The sequence below is a fragment of the Dipodomys merriami genome, unplaced genomic scaffold, assembly GCF_024711535.1.
Source record: "Dipodomys merriami isolate MVZ:Mamm:240054 unplaced genomic scaffold, mDipMer1.0.p SCAF_1054, whole genome shotgun sequence".
Taxonomy (NCBI): Eukaryota; Metazoa; Chordata; class Mammalia; order Rodentia; family Heteromyidae; genus Dipodomys; species Dipodomys merriami.
Window position 1 is genome coordinate 170757 of NW_027202332.1, and position 17499 is coordinate 188255.

The following is a 17499-nucleotide window of genomic DNA, read 5'->3' on the forward strand; positions in this document are numbered from 1 at the left end:
AACTCACTGTACATCTTGAATTAACTTGCAGTTTAGCTTAAATCTTCCAAATTAGTTTATATGCACATATATAAAGATGTAATTTTATGTGAAAAACAGAAGATCTTTGGAGGAAGGTGTAATGAGAAAGAAATAGAGGGAATATAATCAAATACCATTAAAGATTTTATGGAATTGTCACTTCTGACAATTAATATCTATTAGCAAAATAACTAAAAATTAATAAAGAACACACTGCATTCTAATGTTCTTTAAGAGAGCCATGCTCTATCTTCTGAAAAAAAACTCGTGTTAGATAAACTTTGTCCATGCATAATTTATATTGTTTGCCAATTATTTAACTTAATGAATAAAAATTTATCGAATAAGATTCCGTGACAAAAAATATAAAACAGTTACTTAGCAATTGTTTGAGAAAAAGTTATTGTCATGAGTTTTAAGAAACGGAATTGCTATTTCCCTACAAAACAATGACTTAGGTTTACTAATCTAGTATTTGTAGTAAGTTTAGAGAACATAATTGGCATGAAAAACAACTAACTGTACATCTTGTTTCTTGAATGAGTGATATTTTAAACATTGTCTTTTATTCAAATAAATACTTAAGTTTACATTTCAAAATAAGTTCAATTTTATCTCCTTTCAGAACAAGTACTTACCCTGAAATTAAATGTACTAGCATATTCAGGTATTTAGAAAATAAATTTTCTATGTTTTATATATAGCTCTACATATTCAGAATGACATGATTTTTTTATTCATAAATGTCTAACGTCAGATTTTTGTTTCATCAATATAAATTGTCCCATGAGGTTGTAGTGAAGGCTCCAGTAACCAGAGTGGTCAAAACCATTTCCTGAATTTGAAATTTTATATCAAATCATTTTTAAGCTTTGATAATATCATTTATTGTCTCTTCAGAGCAATTAATCTAAAATAAATACTACTTTTAAACATTTCACTCACATTGTAAAGAATATTAACATAGGTCAAAAAAAGACTAATTATTCCAGACTCATCATATTTGGTGATCTTAGTGTGAAGAATGCAGAGAGTAGAAGGTCCTTATACTCAATAAATAGTTTTGGTTAAATTAAATCATATATCTGGATTTCTAATTTGGAGGTTAATCACATGGAAACAGGAAAACAATAAAAAAAAAAGTACTTTGGGATCAACAGAAAAAGATATTTGTGCATGTACCACAGTTGCTTTATTTGTTTGTAGGTGAACACTGGACTTCGATTTCTATCTTAGCTGTTGTTGTGAATAATGTGCATAACAATGAATTACAGATGTATTTATGAGTTACCCAGAGAGAAATAATCACACGATTGGTGGGACAGATGATATTTCAACATTGCATTTCTTTAGAAAACTGCATACTACTTTCTACAACGAGAACACTAACCTGTATTTTGACCAAGAGTGTCGAAAATTTCCTTTTCTCCACATTGTCGCCAGCCAACATTATTACATTTTGAGTTTTTTTTAAGGGCAGGTTTTTACTGTGTGCAGTACCCAAGACTGGCCTTAAACTCAAATCCTTTTACTCCAAACTCCAATCACTTGGAATTACCAGCCTTTACCTCCACACCTGGTTCCTTGGATCTTTTTGATAAGAGTTATAATAGTTAAGAAGTAGTATCAAAGTAATTTTGAATTGCATTTCTCTAGTGACTTCTGTTCACAAAGCATTAAGCCAGCATTGAAGTTATATTAAATACAAATTTGTAAATCCACAGGCAATTTTCAGGGCTTTTTGGAAAACATGTCTATTCAGAACTTTTGTCCATTTTTAATCAAGTTTCTTGTTAATCTCATCTTTAATCTCTCTATAGAAAATCAATAATTAATTCAAGGTAGTAGAAAGGAAAAAATTAAGCAGCTCCTAAAATTTTTAAATTTTTAATAACATGATATTGCTTAAATCATTTTCTGTTAACGCTTGAGACTATATAACTCAATTTAGTTAGACCTTTTACAAGTCTATATATATTTTATTTATTTTACTTTGATTGTTCTTTCCAAAGCCTGTACGACTAATTTCACTTGCTTTCTTTCAGTCTCATGTAGTTCAGATTTCAAACTGAAGAATAAATGGAAGGAAGCAAACAAAAAATACAGTTCCCCTCATCTGATGATGCCTCTACAAGAATGAGGAAAGTTTTCATCCTTCTAAGGACCTATGATAAAATATCAAAAAGACAATTTATTCTTCTAGGTCTTCCTTATCTTTGCTATGTAACTTAAATGATGTAAAACACAATATACTGCTCAGATACTTTTATGTTTTATCAGGTTTGCACATTTTTATATGGATTTCACCTCAGTCTACAACATTCCTTCATTGTTCTGTCTCTGATATTTTTACACTATCACGACATAAGATAACCATTTTGATTTACAGCATGAGAAGTTATCCACCTGGCTTCCTTGGAAGCTGAGCATGGTCAATAGATATTACTTCTGGTTGCTAACACTACACGTAATGGTTTCTGTACTACTTATCATATTCTATTTAGTATTTAAAAAAGAATGCTGGGTAAACTCAAAGTTCATTCATAGGTTTATGTTAAGTGTTTCACAAATTTTATTCTCTTACTTCTTAAGATAACATTTGGTATAATGCTAATGTTATTACCATTGTAGTGTTGGGGAAATTGTAGTAAAAGACTATAAGTGCATGGCCCAAAGATACACACAGTGAGGAAGGAAATGAGTCAAAGTTTCCAAAAGTCTTTCAGCAATACCAAAAAGGTGGGTAAAATCTCTCCATTCTCTTATGCTCTCAATTCAATATTCATATTGTCCAAGAAATAATAGCATAGCAAATATTTCCCATGGTGATTGTTTTCTGTCACATTTTGTCTTCAACACAGACTGTGTTGGTGACAATGGGTTTTCATGCACAGAGCTGAGCTTACAAAATGAGGTCCAAAGACAGCCAAATTTCTTCTGTCCCACAGTTCCAGTTTCTTTTTTAAAAAGTACTAAAACTTTTAAATATCATCACTTACTATCTTTTAATAATCCCCAAACGAATTAAATTGACATATAATCACTCAAAAGGCTTTCAAATTAGGTGATGATAAAACAGTCCCCCATGAAGTAAATTTTCTTTTACTTTTAAAATTGTTCTAAAAGCCTTGTGCTGGCTGGTCACACCTATAATCCTATCTACTCTGAATATTTGCTCAGGAGACTGAGATCTGTGGATAACACTTGGGAGCCAATCAGGGCCAAAAAAAACTTCATGAAATTATTTTTCAAAATGTTTAATGAACTAGCAAAGAGCCAAGAATTGAGATGTAGCTTATATCGCAGCTCACCAATCTAGATAAGAAAGGCCTAGCAAGGCCTTGAAGCCCTGATTTAAATTCTGAGCATTCCAATATATATGCATGGTGTTTGTTCGCATGCACATGTGTGTATGCTTGTGCGCTGCCGCACTCACACACACACACACACACACACATTTATTCAAATTACCTTCATATCAGTTTTCTGAATTAATTTCTTTGTTAACAATATTATATGGGTAAAATAGAGGAAACAAACTCTTCCATCGAAGAACATTTTTATATGTTTTTTATGGTAATAATACTGTGCAGAAGGGTCACATTTACATGAACAAGGAAACTAGTAAGTTTCCTAACAAGCATTGTTACCTCCTCCTTTATATTTCCCCTACCATCCCTTCCCTCCCACCTCCACAAGTACACTCCCCTCCCCCTTCCTTCCTCCTCCTAAATTGTAAAGTTCATTTTTAAAAATAGTGTCTTGTGCATCTCATTGCTACAATGGGTCAAGCTGTATCGCTATTTGAGCATTTTTTCCCTTCCCCTCCCCAAATTAGAGAAGCATACATACAAGATGTAAGTGTACCAACTTCAAATACAGAGAAAACAGGGGTTATAGTGTGGGGAGAAACATACAATAAACAAAAAAAATGACATCACACATTATAAGTACGTTATAAACAATAGCAAGAAACAAAAAACCACTTGTGTTCCTATCTTGGGGTTCAATTTCTTTAACATCAACTTATCTGGTTATATGCACATATCTTTTGAATTTTCTGCTTATCCCAGACATACATTCGTTATTGAAAATAAGGGAAATCATGGGACCTATATTTCTTTGGACTTGGCTTACTTCACTCAATAATTTTTTTTCAAGTCTTTCCATTTCCTAACAATTTGGGCGATGTCATTCTTTCTGATGGAGGCAAAGAATTCCATTGTGTATATATAACACATTTTCTTGATCCATTCATCTAATGGGGGCATCTGTTTTGGTTCCATATCTTAGCTATCATAAATAATGTTGCAATAACCATAGTTGTGCTGGTAGTTGTAGTATGGTCTTTTTTATGATCATTTGGACAAATCCCCAAAAGTGGGATTACTGTATTATAGGGGAGTTTTATATGGAGTCTTCTGAGGCACCTCCATACTGCTTTCCAAAGTAGTTGAACAAGTTTACACTCCCACCAAGAATGCGGTACGGTTCCCTTGTGGCCACATACGTTTCAGCATCTGTTGCTGTAAAAATATGAAACGCTCCAAGAGTTTGCATGTCATCCTTGCCCAGCGTGCATGCTAATCTTCTCTGTATGGTTCCAATGTTAGTGTATGTGATGCTAAATTGAGCACAGAACAGTTTTTATATATAAAGTATAACTTTTAATTGATTTTATTAAGCTAGGCAATTCAACAAAAAGTAAGTTCAAAAGAATTGTTGTGAAATTATAGAATCATGTATTTCTTACATAAGCACACATTAAAGAATAAAATCAAGATAGACATGCCAAAAACAAAATAATTCCAGATATTTGTAGTTCAAGAGATTTGGAGGAGGAGAAATTCAATTATTCTATACAAGGCACCTGTCGAAATGAACATTGCAGCAAGTGTTAAGGTTTGTTAAAAGTTTTAATGTTTTAAATATGCTTAATTTTGGGATTTTGCTTATATATGCCAAAAATAGGACTGTTTGGCAGGTATAAAACTTTTCTGTAAAGTATTTAAGATTTATGATAGCAGACATTAAGTACTAAGTATGTACATTTTAGAGTTTATGGAAACTTTATTAATGAGAAGTTGCAAAGTCTTTGTGTAAAGAAGCAGAGTGAAGAGTTACAACTTTAACTACACAGTTTCTGTTAAAACTTTAGTGATTCCTTACTTTATTTGTTAGCAAGGAATAAATGATGATATAAGCCATAATGTACACATGTATGTTACTATTCACACACATACATATTCTCATGTATACATGCACACATGGAGAAAGACACATAATTACAGCCAACACAAGTTTCACCAGTTGTTGAATATGCCTTAAAAGGAATACTTGGAACAATACATGTTGAAGATGTATTTGTCCCTAAGAGTTGATTTTCCACTCCTCTTATCTCTTAAAACTGGTAGTGTTAGAGAGATTTGACTTTCAAAATGCAGTACAAGTGATAACAAGTGACTTGGAAACATCAGTAAGTATAAGTCATATGGTGTCTCCCTGCTCCTCATGGAATGCTTACTCTTGTAGACATTCTCAGCAACCAATGTAGCAGGAGAATACCCTGGTAAAGAGTAAAGGTATAAGGCTTTAAATAGCATCCTTACTTGAGCTCTTTTTCCAACAACCAGCATGAATTCCTAGGCAGATGAATGAGTCCTCAGAAAACTGGACTCTACATATACATTTAACTAACCCATGTGAAAATTCCTAGGTGAGAAATGCTGACTGAGGTCTTGCTGATTAGCTGGCAAAGAAAATAAGAAAAAAAGAAAGTATTTTTAATGTTTTAAAGTTTGAGAATAATTTGTAACCTGTCAATAAATGTGTAGAACACAATTATACCAACTGACGAAAAAATGATGGCATTTCATTTATGTGCTCTTGGACTTGGGCAGTGATTTTATATGTGTCTACACAAGTAGAATCAGCATAAATCAAGCCAGCATTTCTTCATTTAAGATATAAGGAAAGGATACTGGTTGACCCATTGTAACAATGAAATATACAAGACATTCTAACAGAGGATGGGTGAAGGGGGGAGGTGGAGAGGTGTGAAGGGAAGGGATGGTAGGGGAAAAACAAAGGAGGGGGTAACAATGCTCAATAAGAAATGTACTCATTACCTTACTTATGTAAATGTAACCACTCTGTACAGTATTTATAATAAAAATATATGTTAAAAAGATACAAGGAAAACTTCTGTACTTACATGAAGTTGTATTTGTCACTCAATATAAGTAAGGTATTGGTTTTAGGACCACAGGCTTATTACTTTGGATACTCAAAATCTCTACATGAACACAGCATATTATTTACATCAGAATCTGCCCACAATCTAGCGCAGAATAATTGTTATGAGAATTTTTACTACATTCTATATTTGTAATGAAAACTAAAAGTATATGCAATATAAACAGATACAATTTTTTTCAGATAAATTTTGTATGCAGTTTGTGGATGGAATTTGGAGAGCAATTTTGAAAAGCACAAATTGCATCAAAAAGACCAGTCTGAAAATTGTAACAAGGAGCTAATACAGCATCATTGAATAGTATGGAACTCCAAGGAGAAGTACTTGAATTGAGACAATATCAGAAAGTGTAACAACCCAAGGTCTTTTTAGAGATGCAGCTGCTAGATTTCTCATGTAGAGCTTTCATAACAGTTTGTGAAGCACAAATCAGAACCTCACTGAAGTGTAGAAGGTTTTCCCTCAACTTTCCGTCATGATCAGTCATTATTAATCAACATATAGCTAATCTTGAATAATCCTCTAATAAAATGTTGATGGAGTATTTATATGCAAAAACCTCGGAAGGCTAACTTTTTCAATTAGGACAGTCTGTATTCTATGATCCAGCCGAGGGAAAACTAGGTAAGCATCCATTTACAACCTTCTGAATAATTCTGATTCTGCCCACATCACTTATCTATCCATACTTATGCACGAGTGAAACAATTTTAAAAGAATTTATCATTTAAAATTTAAATTTATGGTTCCGGGAAGATAGTGAAGGAGAAGCTGGAAGCTTAACTAAGCCAAAGAATCACACCAAATGTGCCATCACAGTACAGAGAGTTAGGCCAGAGAGGGAAAATCCAGGCAAGTAGACAAATCTGAGCACTTGCCAGCAGCCGTGGTTGCAGCTATGGTGGGGGCGGTGGCGGCCGTAACCACCATACCTGCAACACAGAGAGTCTAGGACAAAGGCGCCAGATGCAGAAGGTGAGAGGATTCTACTCAACACCAGCAAGAACTGACAAGGAGCAGACATCTTCATCCTTCATATCGCAGATCAAAGATCACCCAGGAACCAGACTCCTGTGTGAGTAGAAGCCTGACTTCCTCACTCCTTCTCAGGGAGCAGAGAAGGGAAGGCCACCCCTCCCTGCCCACTACTGGAGATCTCCATCTTTGGTACTGGCAAAGGCCTGGCTGAGCAGCTAGCTCCAACTCAGTCCTTTGATGAAAACAGAAAGTAATTTAACAGGTCACAGGAACCTAACCTGACCTGCCAGGCTCAGCTCCATTCAGGGAAAATTCACCCAGCCCGGGCCTGCACCAGCCCCAAGCTTTCTTCATTGGGTAAACAGAGCCAGACGCTGATCCTCCCTAGACAATCAATTGAAATTCAGTAACAATAAACCCTGAGAATGGCTGCTGGCTAGGCTCTGTGACTGCCTCAGAAGCTAGGCCTCAGGGAAAAGCTACTGTTTACTGAAAAGCCTCAACTCTACCCAGAACCTAGCCCCATCACAGCATCTCCAAACTAGAAGAAACAGCCATCTTTTGTGATACTCAAAGCAGATCTCCCTCCCATTGAACTAGCCTGGGAGGAGGATGACAAAATCCTGGGTAAATCAAAACATTTTTCTGCCTGCTCAAACAAACTGACTTAAGAAAACAACCAAGCTACAGGAAAATCAAATACCACAAGCAGACCAGAGACTCCAACAAGAGACTGGTTATGAAGGGAGATACAGGATCTTCCCTTCTCACCCCCCAAAACGAAAGAACTCTTTTTTGTCACCTTTTATTAAAATTGTTTTAACATTTTTAATTTTTAACTTTAAAAAATTGTTTTCTATTAACTTTTTTTTCTTCCTCTTATAATTTTTATTTTATGGGTATACGTGTGTGTGTGTGTGTGTGTGTGTGTGTGTGTGTGTGTGTGTGTGTGCTTTTTTTCCATTTTTGTTTAGCACTACTGACCTTTTGATCTTTTTTTCCTTTCTTTCTCATTCTTTTCACTTTTTTTCTCTTTCGTTCTTCTTTGTGTGATTTAGTCACATTTCTGCTCATTCTCAGATATACCTGTAGTCGATTATTAGACCTTATCCCCGATTGTATACACACTTAATCCAGAAATTTATTACTGAATTCAAAACCTCTTAGACTTAATTTCTTTAATAGCTGTACTACCTCTATATACCTATATAAAATATTAAGCATTTTTATTTTTTATTTCTTGACATCTCTTTTCTATCCCTCCCCTTCTCTTATCATATTCCAGTCCTTCTCTGAATATTACGTTTTTATTCTGCATAATATTAAGTGTTTCACTTTTCAATTTTTAATTTTTGTTTTACTATTTTTCCTTGTCTTTTTTTTCTCTTTTTCCTCCTCCCCCCGGTGTCTACTATCATTCTATTGAATCAATTTCCTGCTTTGAGATTAGGACTAAGTTAGCTCTCCCTCTACCTTTCCACATCCCTCTATTCCTATGTATACCCACATCTCTCACTAAACCTAATAATTTCTGGTTTGCCAAATTCTTCTTTGCGGTTCATAGCCTATTAATACATAGTTGGTTGATGTTGAAAATGTATCTGTTGAACTAGGTTATATCTGCAGGCTTTTGTAATATTTATTTGTTTATTTTTATTGTGAAAATACTGTACAGAGCGGTTACAATTACATGGGCAAAATATTTGCTGCCTTCAGGAGTCACACCTTGCCCATAAAAACAAACACATTTTCGAACAAAATCTACCAAGCAAACAGCTCCCATAAACAGGCAGGAGTTGCAATACTAATATCAGATGAAATAGACTTCAAATTAAAATTTGTGAGAAGAGATAAAGAAGGTCGCTACATACTAATCAAGGGATCTCTCCTTCAGGAGGATCTGCAGGCTTTTGACTGTGCAACTACAAACTTCGTTGATGCTTCACTTAAGATAGTTTTCGAACACAAAATTGGTGTTACTCTTATGCCAAATGGGCAGAATAAGCTGGAAAAACACAAGAAAAATGGCAAGTCCGGGTATCTCAACTCCCACTCATGATAATCAGTGGACAGAACAGATAATGAATAATCCAGAGGAGAGCTTCCAAAAAGCTCTAAAAACACTAATGGTAAACATTGTAAGATTGAAAACCTTCAAAGGACTCTGTGTGAGCATGATATAGGCAAACAAATGTCAAAACAGGAAGCTCATAGGTGTGAGGAAGCTACTCAAAGATAGATAAAAGAATTGCATGAGCAGCTTGTGAAAACTCAAAGAGAAATAAAGGAATTGTGTGAGTATGCTGAGATTAGTCAAAGAGAACTACAGGAATTGCATGAACATGAGGAAGCTGATCAAAGAGTAATACAGGCATTTCAAGAGCTGGATGAGCATAGACAAAGATCACTAGAGGAATTCATGGAATCCATAAACAGAGAGCTGAAAGAAGTCAAGGAGTCCACAAAAGAAATGCTGAATGGATCCCAACAGAAGTAATGGGTGTCCAAGGAAACCATAACCAATCAACCAAGTGATTTGAGAATAAACACTTGACACTAAATTAAGGAAGTAAAGAATTTCATACAAGATCTAAAACAGAGGAGTCCGGGAAGATGGTGGAGGAGAAGCTGGAGTCTAAGTAAGCTCTCCCATAGAAAGCAGTTTTAGAGTTCCAGTGAACAGTCCTAAGTCAGAGAATTACACCAAGTAAGTCATCACAGGACAGAGAGTTTGGCCAGAGAAGGAAACCCAGGCCAGGAGATACTTCTGAGCCCTTGCCAGCAGCCGCCGCAGCGGTGACAGCTGTAGCAGTGGTGGGCAAGTGCAGCCACCATAGCTGAGCAACAGAGAGTCCCAGATAAAGGAGCCAGATGCAGCAGGCGAGCGTATTCTACTCAACACCAGCAAGAACCAACAAGGAGCAGACATCTTCATCCTGCAGTTCGAAGACCAGAGACGACCGAGGAACTAAGACTCAGCGTGAGTAGAAGCCTGACGTCCTCACTTCTTCTCAGGGAGCAGAGGAGGGAAGGCCACCCCTCCCCCCCAGCACCAGTGATCTCCATCTTGGATAGAGACAAAGCTCGGCGGAGCTGGGAGCTCCAGCTCAGGCGTTGGAATAAAACGAGTTATTTAGCAGGTCACAAGAACTTAACAGGGGAGTGACCTGCCAGACTCAGCTCCATCCAGGGAAAAGTCACCCAGCTCAGGTGCCAGCCATAGGAGTGGCTTTCCTCACTGGGTAACCAGAGCCAGAGGCTGCCCCTCCCTCTAGCAGCCTCGACAAGCAATTGAAAATCAGTAAACAGAAACCCTGAGAATGCCTCCAGGCTGGGCTCTGTGAGGTTTTCACAAACCAGCCCCAGAAAAGCTACCAGAACCTAGCCTCATCACTGCATCCCCCTCTTTTGTGATACTTAATGCAGATCTGTCTCCCAATGAACTAGCCTGGGAGGAGGATGGCCAAATCCTGGGTAAAGCAGAGCATTTTACTGCCTGTTCGAACAAACTGACTTAAGAAACCAACCAAGCCACAGGACCACAAGCAGACCAGAGACTCCAACAAGAGGCTGGTTACGGACACAAGGGAGATACAGGATTTTTCCCACTCCTCCCCCCAAAAAAATCAAAGAAATTTTTGGGTTTGTTTTGTTTTTTGTTTTTTTGTTTTTCTTTTTTCTCTTCTTCATTTTCTTTCTTTCTTTTTTTTTTTTTTAGTTTTTATTTTTGGTACCTTATATAAAAAAATATATTTTTCTTTTCTAAAACATTTTTCAATCTTCAATCTTTGCCTTTTTTGATAAAAACAATGTTTTCCAGAAAGTTTTTTTTCCTCTTATAATTTTTATTTTGGGGATACAGGAGTGTGCGTTTTTGCTTTATTTTTTGACTTCTTTCTCTTTTTTTTCTTTTTTTAAATTATCTTTTTGTTTTTTGTTTAGCTCTACTGAACTTGATGTTGTTATAATTTGAGGAAGGGAAGGGAAAAAACAAATCGTTTATATAATAGGGATACAGTTGGACCATTAAAACAATGAGATGTACAAGTCATTATGTCGAAAACAAACTTTAAAATTTTGGTAGGAGGAGGACTGAGTAGGGAGCGGGGAGAGGATGGGAAGTTATGGGAAGGGGAAACAAAAGACGAGGTTACAATGCTTCATAGGAAATGCACTCATTATCTTGTCCATGTAATTGAAACCACTTTGTACAGTATTTTCACAACAACAACAAAAAAATAAATTTAAATATGGAATGAAATTAGTTCCAATAATGCATTGCATTAAGGTATTTAGAAATAAGTGAGAAACTTAAAGGTGCATACGATATTTTTTATTGGAAATGAAGCGATATTGGAATTTGGTTCTCTACATTTTAAGCAATTTGCTTAAAAGAATAGGCAAAATAAAATTTATATTTGCAGCAGACTTCACACATTAAATTTTGTACATTGAAAGGGAAACAAGCCTCAACAATATGTCAATTCTCTCTTCTTATTTATCTCTAAAGGTTTATGCTTCTGGTCTCTGAATATTAAAACTTCAAAAAAATTATGTTTAGCTAGTTGTGCAAAGGGCTTTTGCTTCATCATGTCTGTGTTGAATAGAGTGTGTGTGCATTTCAATATACAGTGCATTTTTCTTCCTTCCCTTACCCCAACCCCACCTATCCCTTCATGTTTCCTACTTATATTCTGACATGTGTACATTGAATGGTATGACTGTATTATTCCACCATTTCCCTCTCCATTCTTCTACCCTACTCCCTTTTAGCCCAGATCCCCTTTTAAGACTTGTTTCAACTTCATGGTATTTTGTTAAATATCTCTACTTTGGCATTTGGCTATGGGCTTGCCACATCCTCTCTTCCATGTTTGACATACATAAATGAGTATATTTCTCCACATTTCTAATCTCAGATTGGCTAAGATAAATCTTCTTTACTATTCGCCTTCTGTCCTAAATTTAGAATTGGACTTTCAGGGCCATCCAACAGAGCATTTTTATTCTCTACTCACTGAAGATGGAAGGGAAATGATTTCCATGCTGTCAGCATTATGTTATCCATCATGAATTCCCATTGCTTATCACTTCAGCAGTCTAAATTTAAAGTCATATTTTCTGCATTATATTCACACAGTATAAGTGAATATCAAGGGTAATTTACCTAGTATTGGACGTTTAGGGACAATCTTCAATTTCTGATGATAGAGGCAGGAATGAGTTTCAATTTTCAGATTCCACTATGTAGTGAGTTCTGAAGTCTTCTAAATTTTCGATAAATTTCGAGTTACTTTTTGTTAATAATTTAAAAAGTTTTATTTCAGTATTTGAAATGCTGCTCCAATTATTTTAAAAGTTTCACAATAAGTTAGACTGAACTTTTTCCTCCCATGTTCCCCACTAGTTCAGGTTAATTCTCCTTTCACTTTATATTTTGAGAGACCAAGGGATGAGGGTAAACAGAGAGATAATCATTACTCACATATCTCCTTCCTCTCCTGTTTCTGCTGTTCTGTTGAGAGGAAGACTGAAGCAGGGAACAAGAGTGAAGCTTGACTTCACTATACAAGGGAGCATTCCTGGCATGTCCATTATTGTTTCTCAGAATTACTTAAATTGCTTACTCTTGCCTTCTCTCTGACAGTAACCTAACTGTGGCTTCCTTGGTGCAGAAGGAAGCACACTAACAGGTTATTACCTGTAAATTGGTATTTTATATCTCAGCTTACTACTACCAAAAATAAAAAGCTTTGGCTACATAAATGTAAAGGTACTGATTGTCCAACAAAACCTTAGTGAGGAGTAGACAATTCTACTCAGCTACCCCCTCCTCTTGTATCCTTCCTTCCACTCCCCTCCCCTCTTTTAATCTCCCTTCCTTTCTTCATTCTTTGTGTCTCTCTCCTGCATATTCATCTCTATTTTCTCTTTTTCCCTTCCAGTAGTAAGTGCTTTGGTTTATCAGACAACACATAAATAATTGAACAAATACTTTTTCTCCTCTTTTTGTGATTTTTTATTTTTAAGAAGTGAGTTCTAGCACAGAACCAGTGGCTTACATCAAGATAGTCGGTAGGTTCAAATTTGACAATTGAAATTCGAAGCTATTCCAAGTGGATAAACCTAAGAGATTCTTTTCTCCACTTGTGGTAAATGGAAGAAGTGAAGGTGTGGCTCAGGTGGTATAGAGCAAACATTGAGAATTAAAGCCCAGATATAGCTCAAGTCCAGGAGTTCAAACCCCAGTACCAGCACAATATTAAAAAAAATGAGTCCTTTGTCTTTGAAAAGGGATATTTCTGCAAAAATTCATACAAAGGACAGTTTCCAAGGTCCAAGACTGCTTCTAAGGCTCTTTCACATCTTAAACTGATTCCTCTGCTTGATTCAGATTAAGGAAAATAGGAGTCACACTTCATATTAAAAAGTATGCACATTACTGAACAGTTCTTACCATTTTTAATGTAAAGGAAGCATGAGAGAAGAATTCACCTCTGGGGTGAGTTAGGTTTGATACACTGACAGACTTTTGCAAGTAAATGAGGGTCTGTTTACATGTAAAGAAGTCTATATAGATTCTTTCTAGGAGAGAGAACAAGCTACCTGTTTCCAAGTTTGAATCAGATTAAGTTTATTTCTATGAAATGGTAAAGAGAAGCTCATCTCATACAACATTATGCAGACAGCAATTTCAAAAATATTAAAAACCTATGTCTATGTTTTGAACAGCTAAGTTTTCACAAACAAAAAACAGTTTACTGAACCAAGAAAATATAAGTTAGAGCAATAGGAACTATGTGAAATATAGTTAATGGCTGAGTGATATGGGTAAAAGAGTTCTGTAATCACAACTAAACTATAATTTTTTTCATCATGTCCCTAACAAGAATCTCTAAGATAGACCTTTCTAAATCTGTCATAGAGGGCGGTGTTTATGCAATTGTCAGGTTTGTTTAGGGTACAATATCTCCCACAGTCACTTGGGTTGCAAACTGCTCACACCACATGCAGTGTACGGAAACACATGCTGTCTTGCTAGGCACTTAAGGAGTTTTTGTGCAACTGTGAATAGTTATTGTTTTCTTCTTGTAATTATACCTGTCAGTGTGAAGTCCTTTCATGATAAGAATAATAGTTTCTATATCCTTTGTTCCACTAACAAATCTCAGATATAAGTATGGTCGGGTACCTATGGCTCATGCCTATAGTCCTAGCTACTCAGGAGGCTGAGATCTGAGGATCACAGTTCAATGCCAGCTCAGGCAGGAAATTCCATGAAATTCTTTTGTCCAATAACCTACCAGAAAACTGGAAGTGGCGCTAGGTCTCAAGCGGTAGAGCTCTTGCCTTGAGCAGAAGAGCACTTGGACAGCACCTAAGCCCAGAGTTCAAGCCCCACGACTGACCAAAAAAAATCAATCAATCAATCAATCTATCTATCTATCTATCTATCTATCTATCTATCTATCTATCTATCTATCTATCTATCTATCTATCTATCTATCTATCTATCTATCTATCTATCTATCTATCTATCTATCTATCTATCTATCTATCTATCTATCTATCTATTTTTCTAATCTATCTATCTATCTATCTATCTATCTATCTATCTATCTATCTATCTATCTATCTATCTGTCTATCTGTCTATCTATCTATCTATCTATCTATCTATCTATCTATCTATCTATCTATCTATCTATCTATCTATCTATCTATCTATCTATCTATCTATCTATGTATCTGTCTGTCTGTCTGTCTGTCTGTCTGTCTGTCTGTCTGTCTGTCTGTCTGTCTGTCTGTCTATCTGTCTATCTATCTATCTATCTATCTATCTATCTATCTATCTATCTATCTATCTATCTATCTATCTATCTATCTATCTATCTATCTATCTATCTATCTAATCTATCTGTCTATCTGTCTATCTGTCTTTCTGTCTGTCTGTCTGCCTGTCTGTCTGTCCGTCTGTCTGTCTGTCTGCCTGTCTAGGTATCTATGATGAGATGAATTACATTTAAATATAAATCAATATTTGTGATACACATTTAAAATATAAGTAAATATATGATGTATTTATAATATATACATATACATAACATCATATTATATCTGTACGTTTATAAATATACCTGTAATTTATATCCAAAGAGTACATCTGAAGATTTTGGGGAAAATGTAGAGTGTCTAAAGGCTTACAACTGACCCACCATACTTTCAATCATTTTTTCCACTTATTGCAATGTCTGGATTACTAAGACTGAATGATTATGAAACAGAGTTGTTGTTTTAATCCTTACGATTTTGGATTAGAAACATCTACTTACTTGGTATAAAACCTACCAAAATGAGATCTTGAAATCACACTCCACAAACCAGACATATATATCAATTTAGCAACTTACAGGTCTTAAACTTTTATTTGAATCCTGTATCTCACATACATTCAGTTTCCTTCGAGTCAGCTACATGTACAAACATGCCTAGATTTTCATGCTCACATACATCCCCATACTCACATTACATACTAAATGTAACATTGTAATAAAAAAATAATATATATACTGAAAAAGAACACCTTTGCAAATGTAATTAAATTTTATTTTTAAACACAATGCATTATTGACATACTGATGAAAGAGCAGTGGAGAGATGTTTCAAATAGTAGATTGCCTGCCTAAAGAGCATGTTTCTTATTCCAAACATCATTATTTCCATCCTTCCTTCTCCCACATAAAAAAGCATAAATAACTACAGAATTAACTGCATGTTCCTTAATCACTCCTTGAAGAGAGAAACTGTTATATATATATATATATATATATATATATATATATATATATATATATATACAGAGAGAGAGAGAGAGAGAGAGAGAGAGAGAGAGAGAGAGAGAGAGAGAGAGAGAGAGAGAGAAATTGTTCAAGTTATTATATTAGAATATTTCCAATTGGCTCTTCAAAATATTACCCTATAGGTATATACTTTTTGCTACTAATTGAATATCTTTCTACTCAATTACTATATAACATTTTCTGAATGAAGTTTGGTAAATGTAACTAGGATATATTATACCTGACCAGGAAATCAATTATTCAAACAGTTTTTATCAAAAATGCCTATAACAAAATAAAGATATAAATCCAAATTATGTATATTTGAAGACAATACTTGCTTAGTCCTCGTCTCGTATTCTTCATTCCCTTCTTGAGAATAATACACATTGTAAGGGAATGCTTAACATGTATCAGAGAAATAGATTGACTTTAGTCAAATGAGTTACTCTATGCTGCAGTTTGGTTTACTTTATATCCAGAAGAGCTAAATTCTTACCTTATGATTTTCCTTAGATTTTATACTCAGGTTTAACCTCTGATAGGTGACAGATAAAGGTATAAACATTTTTTAACTGTGGCTAAATTTAGGCTGAGGAATCTATGTACAACTTTACTCATGCAGATAGGCCTGATCAGTCATGAGACCACGATATCAAAATGTTAACCTATGCTTCCTGAAATCATGCTTATGAGATTTTGTGTATTATAAACAGAGGTTATTAGAATTTGTTTTGTAAACAACATCATTTCATCGGTTAAGAGCTGAAGTGAGATATTATATCCAGAACAAAATTTAAGGAGGCATCCAAAATCAGTTACCAAGATATAAATCATTTAACACAACGTTTTAAAAATGCAAGACAAAGGAAATAATTTATGAAAAAAGACAACGTTTAAAATAAATACAGAATCAGTATGACTGATTTTTCCTTTTATCCCAGTTGCAATACGGATTGCATGATGACTTTTCTAGTTATATGTTTAGTTAGGTCTTGATATTTAGTTGGAGAAGTTATGTTCTTTCGTATACTCATTTGTCAGATCAAAGAGGAAATGAATTCCGTGCCAGAGTCAATATCAATAATAATGTTACTGATATATTCTACTACTTTGCCAGTTTCAAATCAGCTCGAGTAACTTTGGTCTTCTTTGGATCTAACTAATTAGATATACAATTTAGTCAGTACTGGATTTTGACCACCATTTATTAAAGTATTATTTTCCAGAAACTACTACTATTCTCTCTTTTCATGAGATTTTTAATTTCATTTATATATTGTGCTGATGTTTTCCTTTAGATAATCCACATTCAGTCTTCTAAAAACTGTATAATTTAGAGTATTTTTAAATTATGTACACTCATGTACACTGGTCAGATTCTATTATTTGCACATTTTGTTCT

At 35.0% G+C, this 17499-nt stretch overlaps 1 non-coding gene across 1 annotated transcript; it reads right to left on the reverse strand.

The window, feature by feature from the left end:
* Nucleotides 1–4551: 4551 nt before the first annotated feature.
* LOC138811278 (U6 spliceosomal RNA) lies at nucleotides 4552–4658 on the reverse strand. Its single transcript, XR_011367349.1, has one exon. It is a non-coding gene; the product is annotated as a U6 spliceosomal RNA (small nuclear RNA).
* Nucleotides 4659–17499: the final 12841 nt, after the last annotated feature.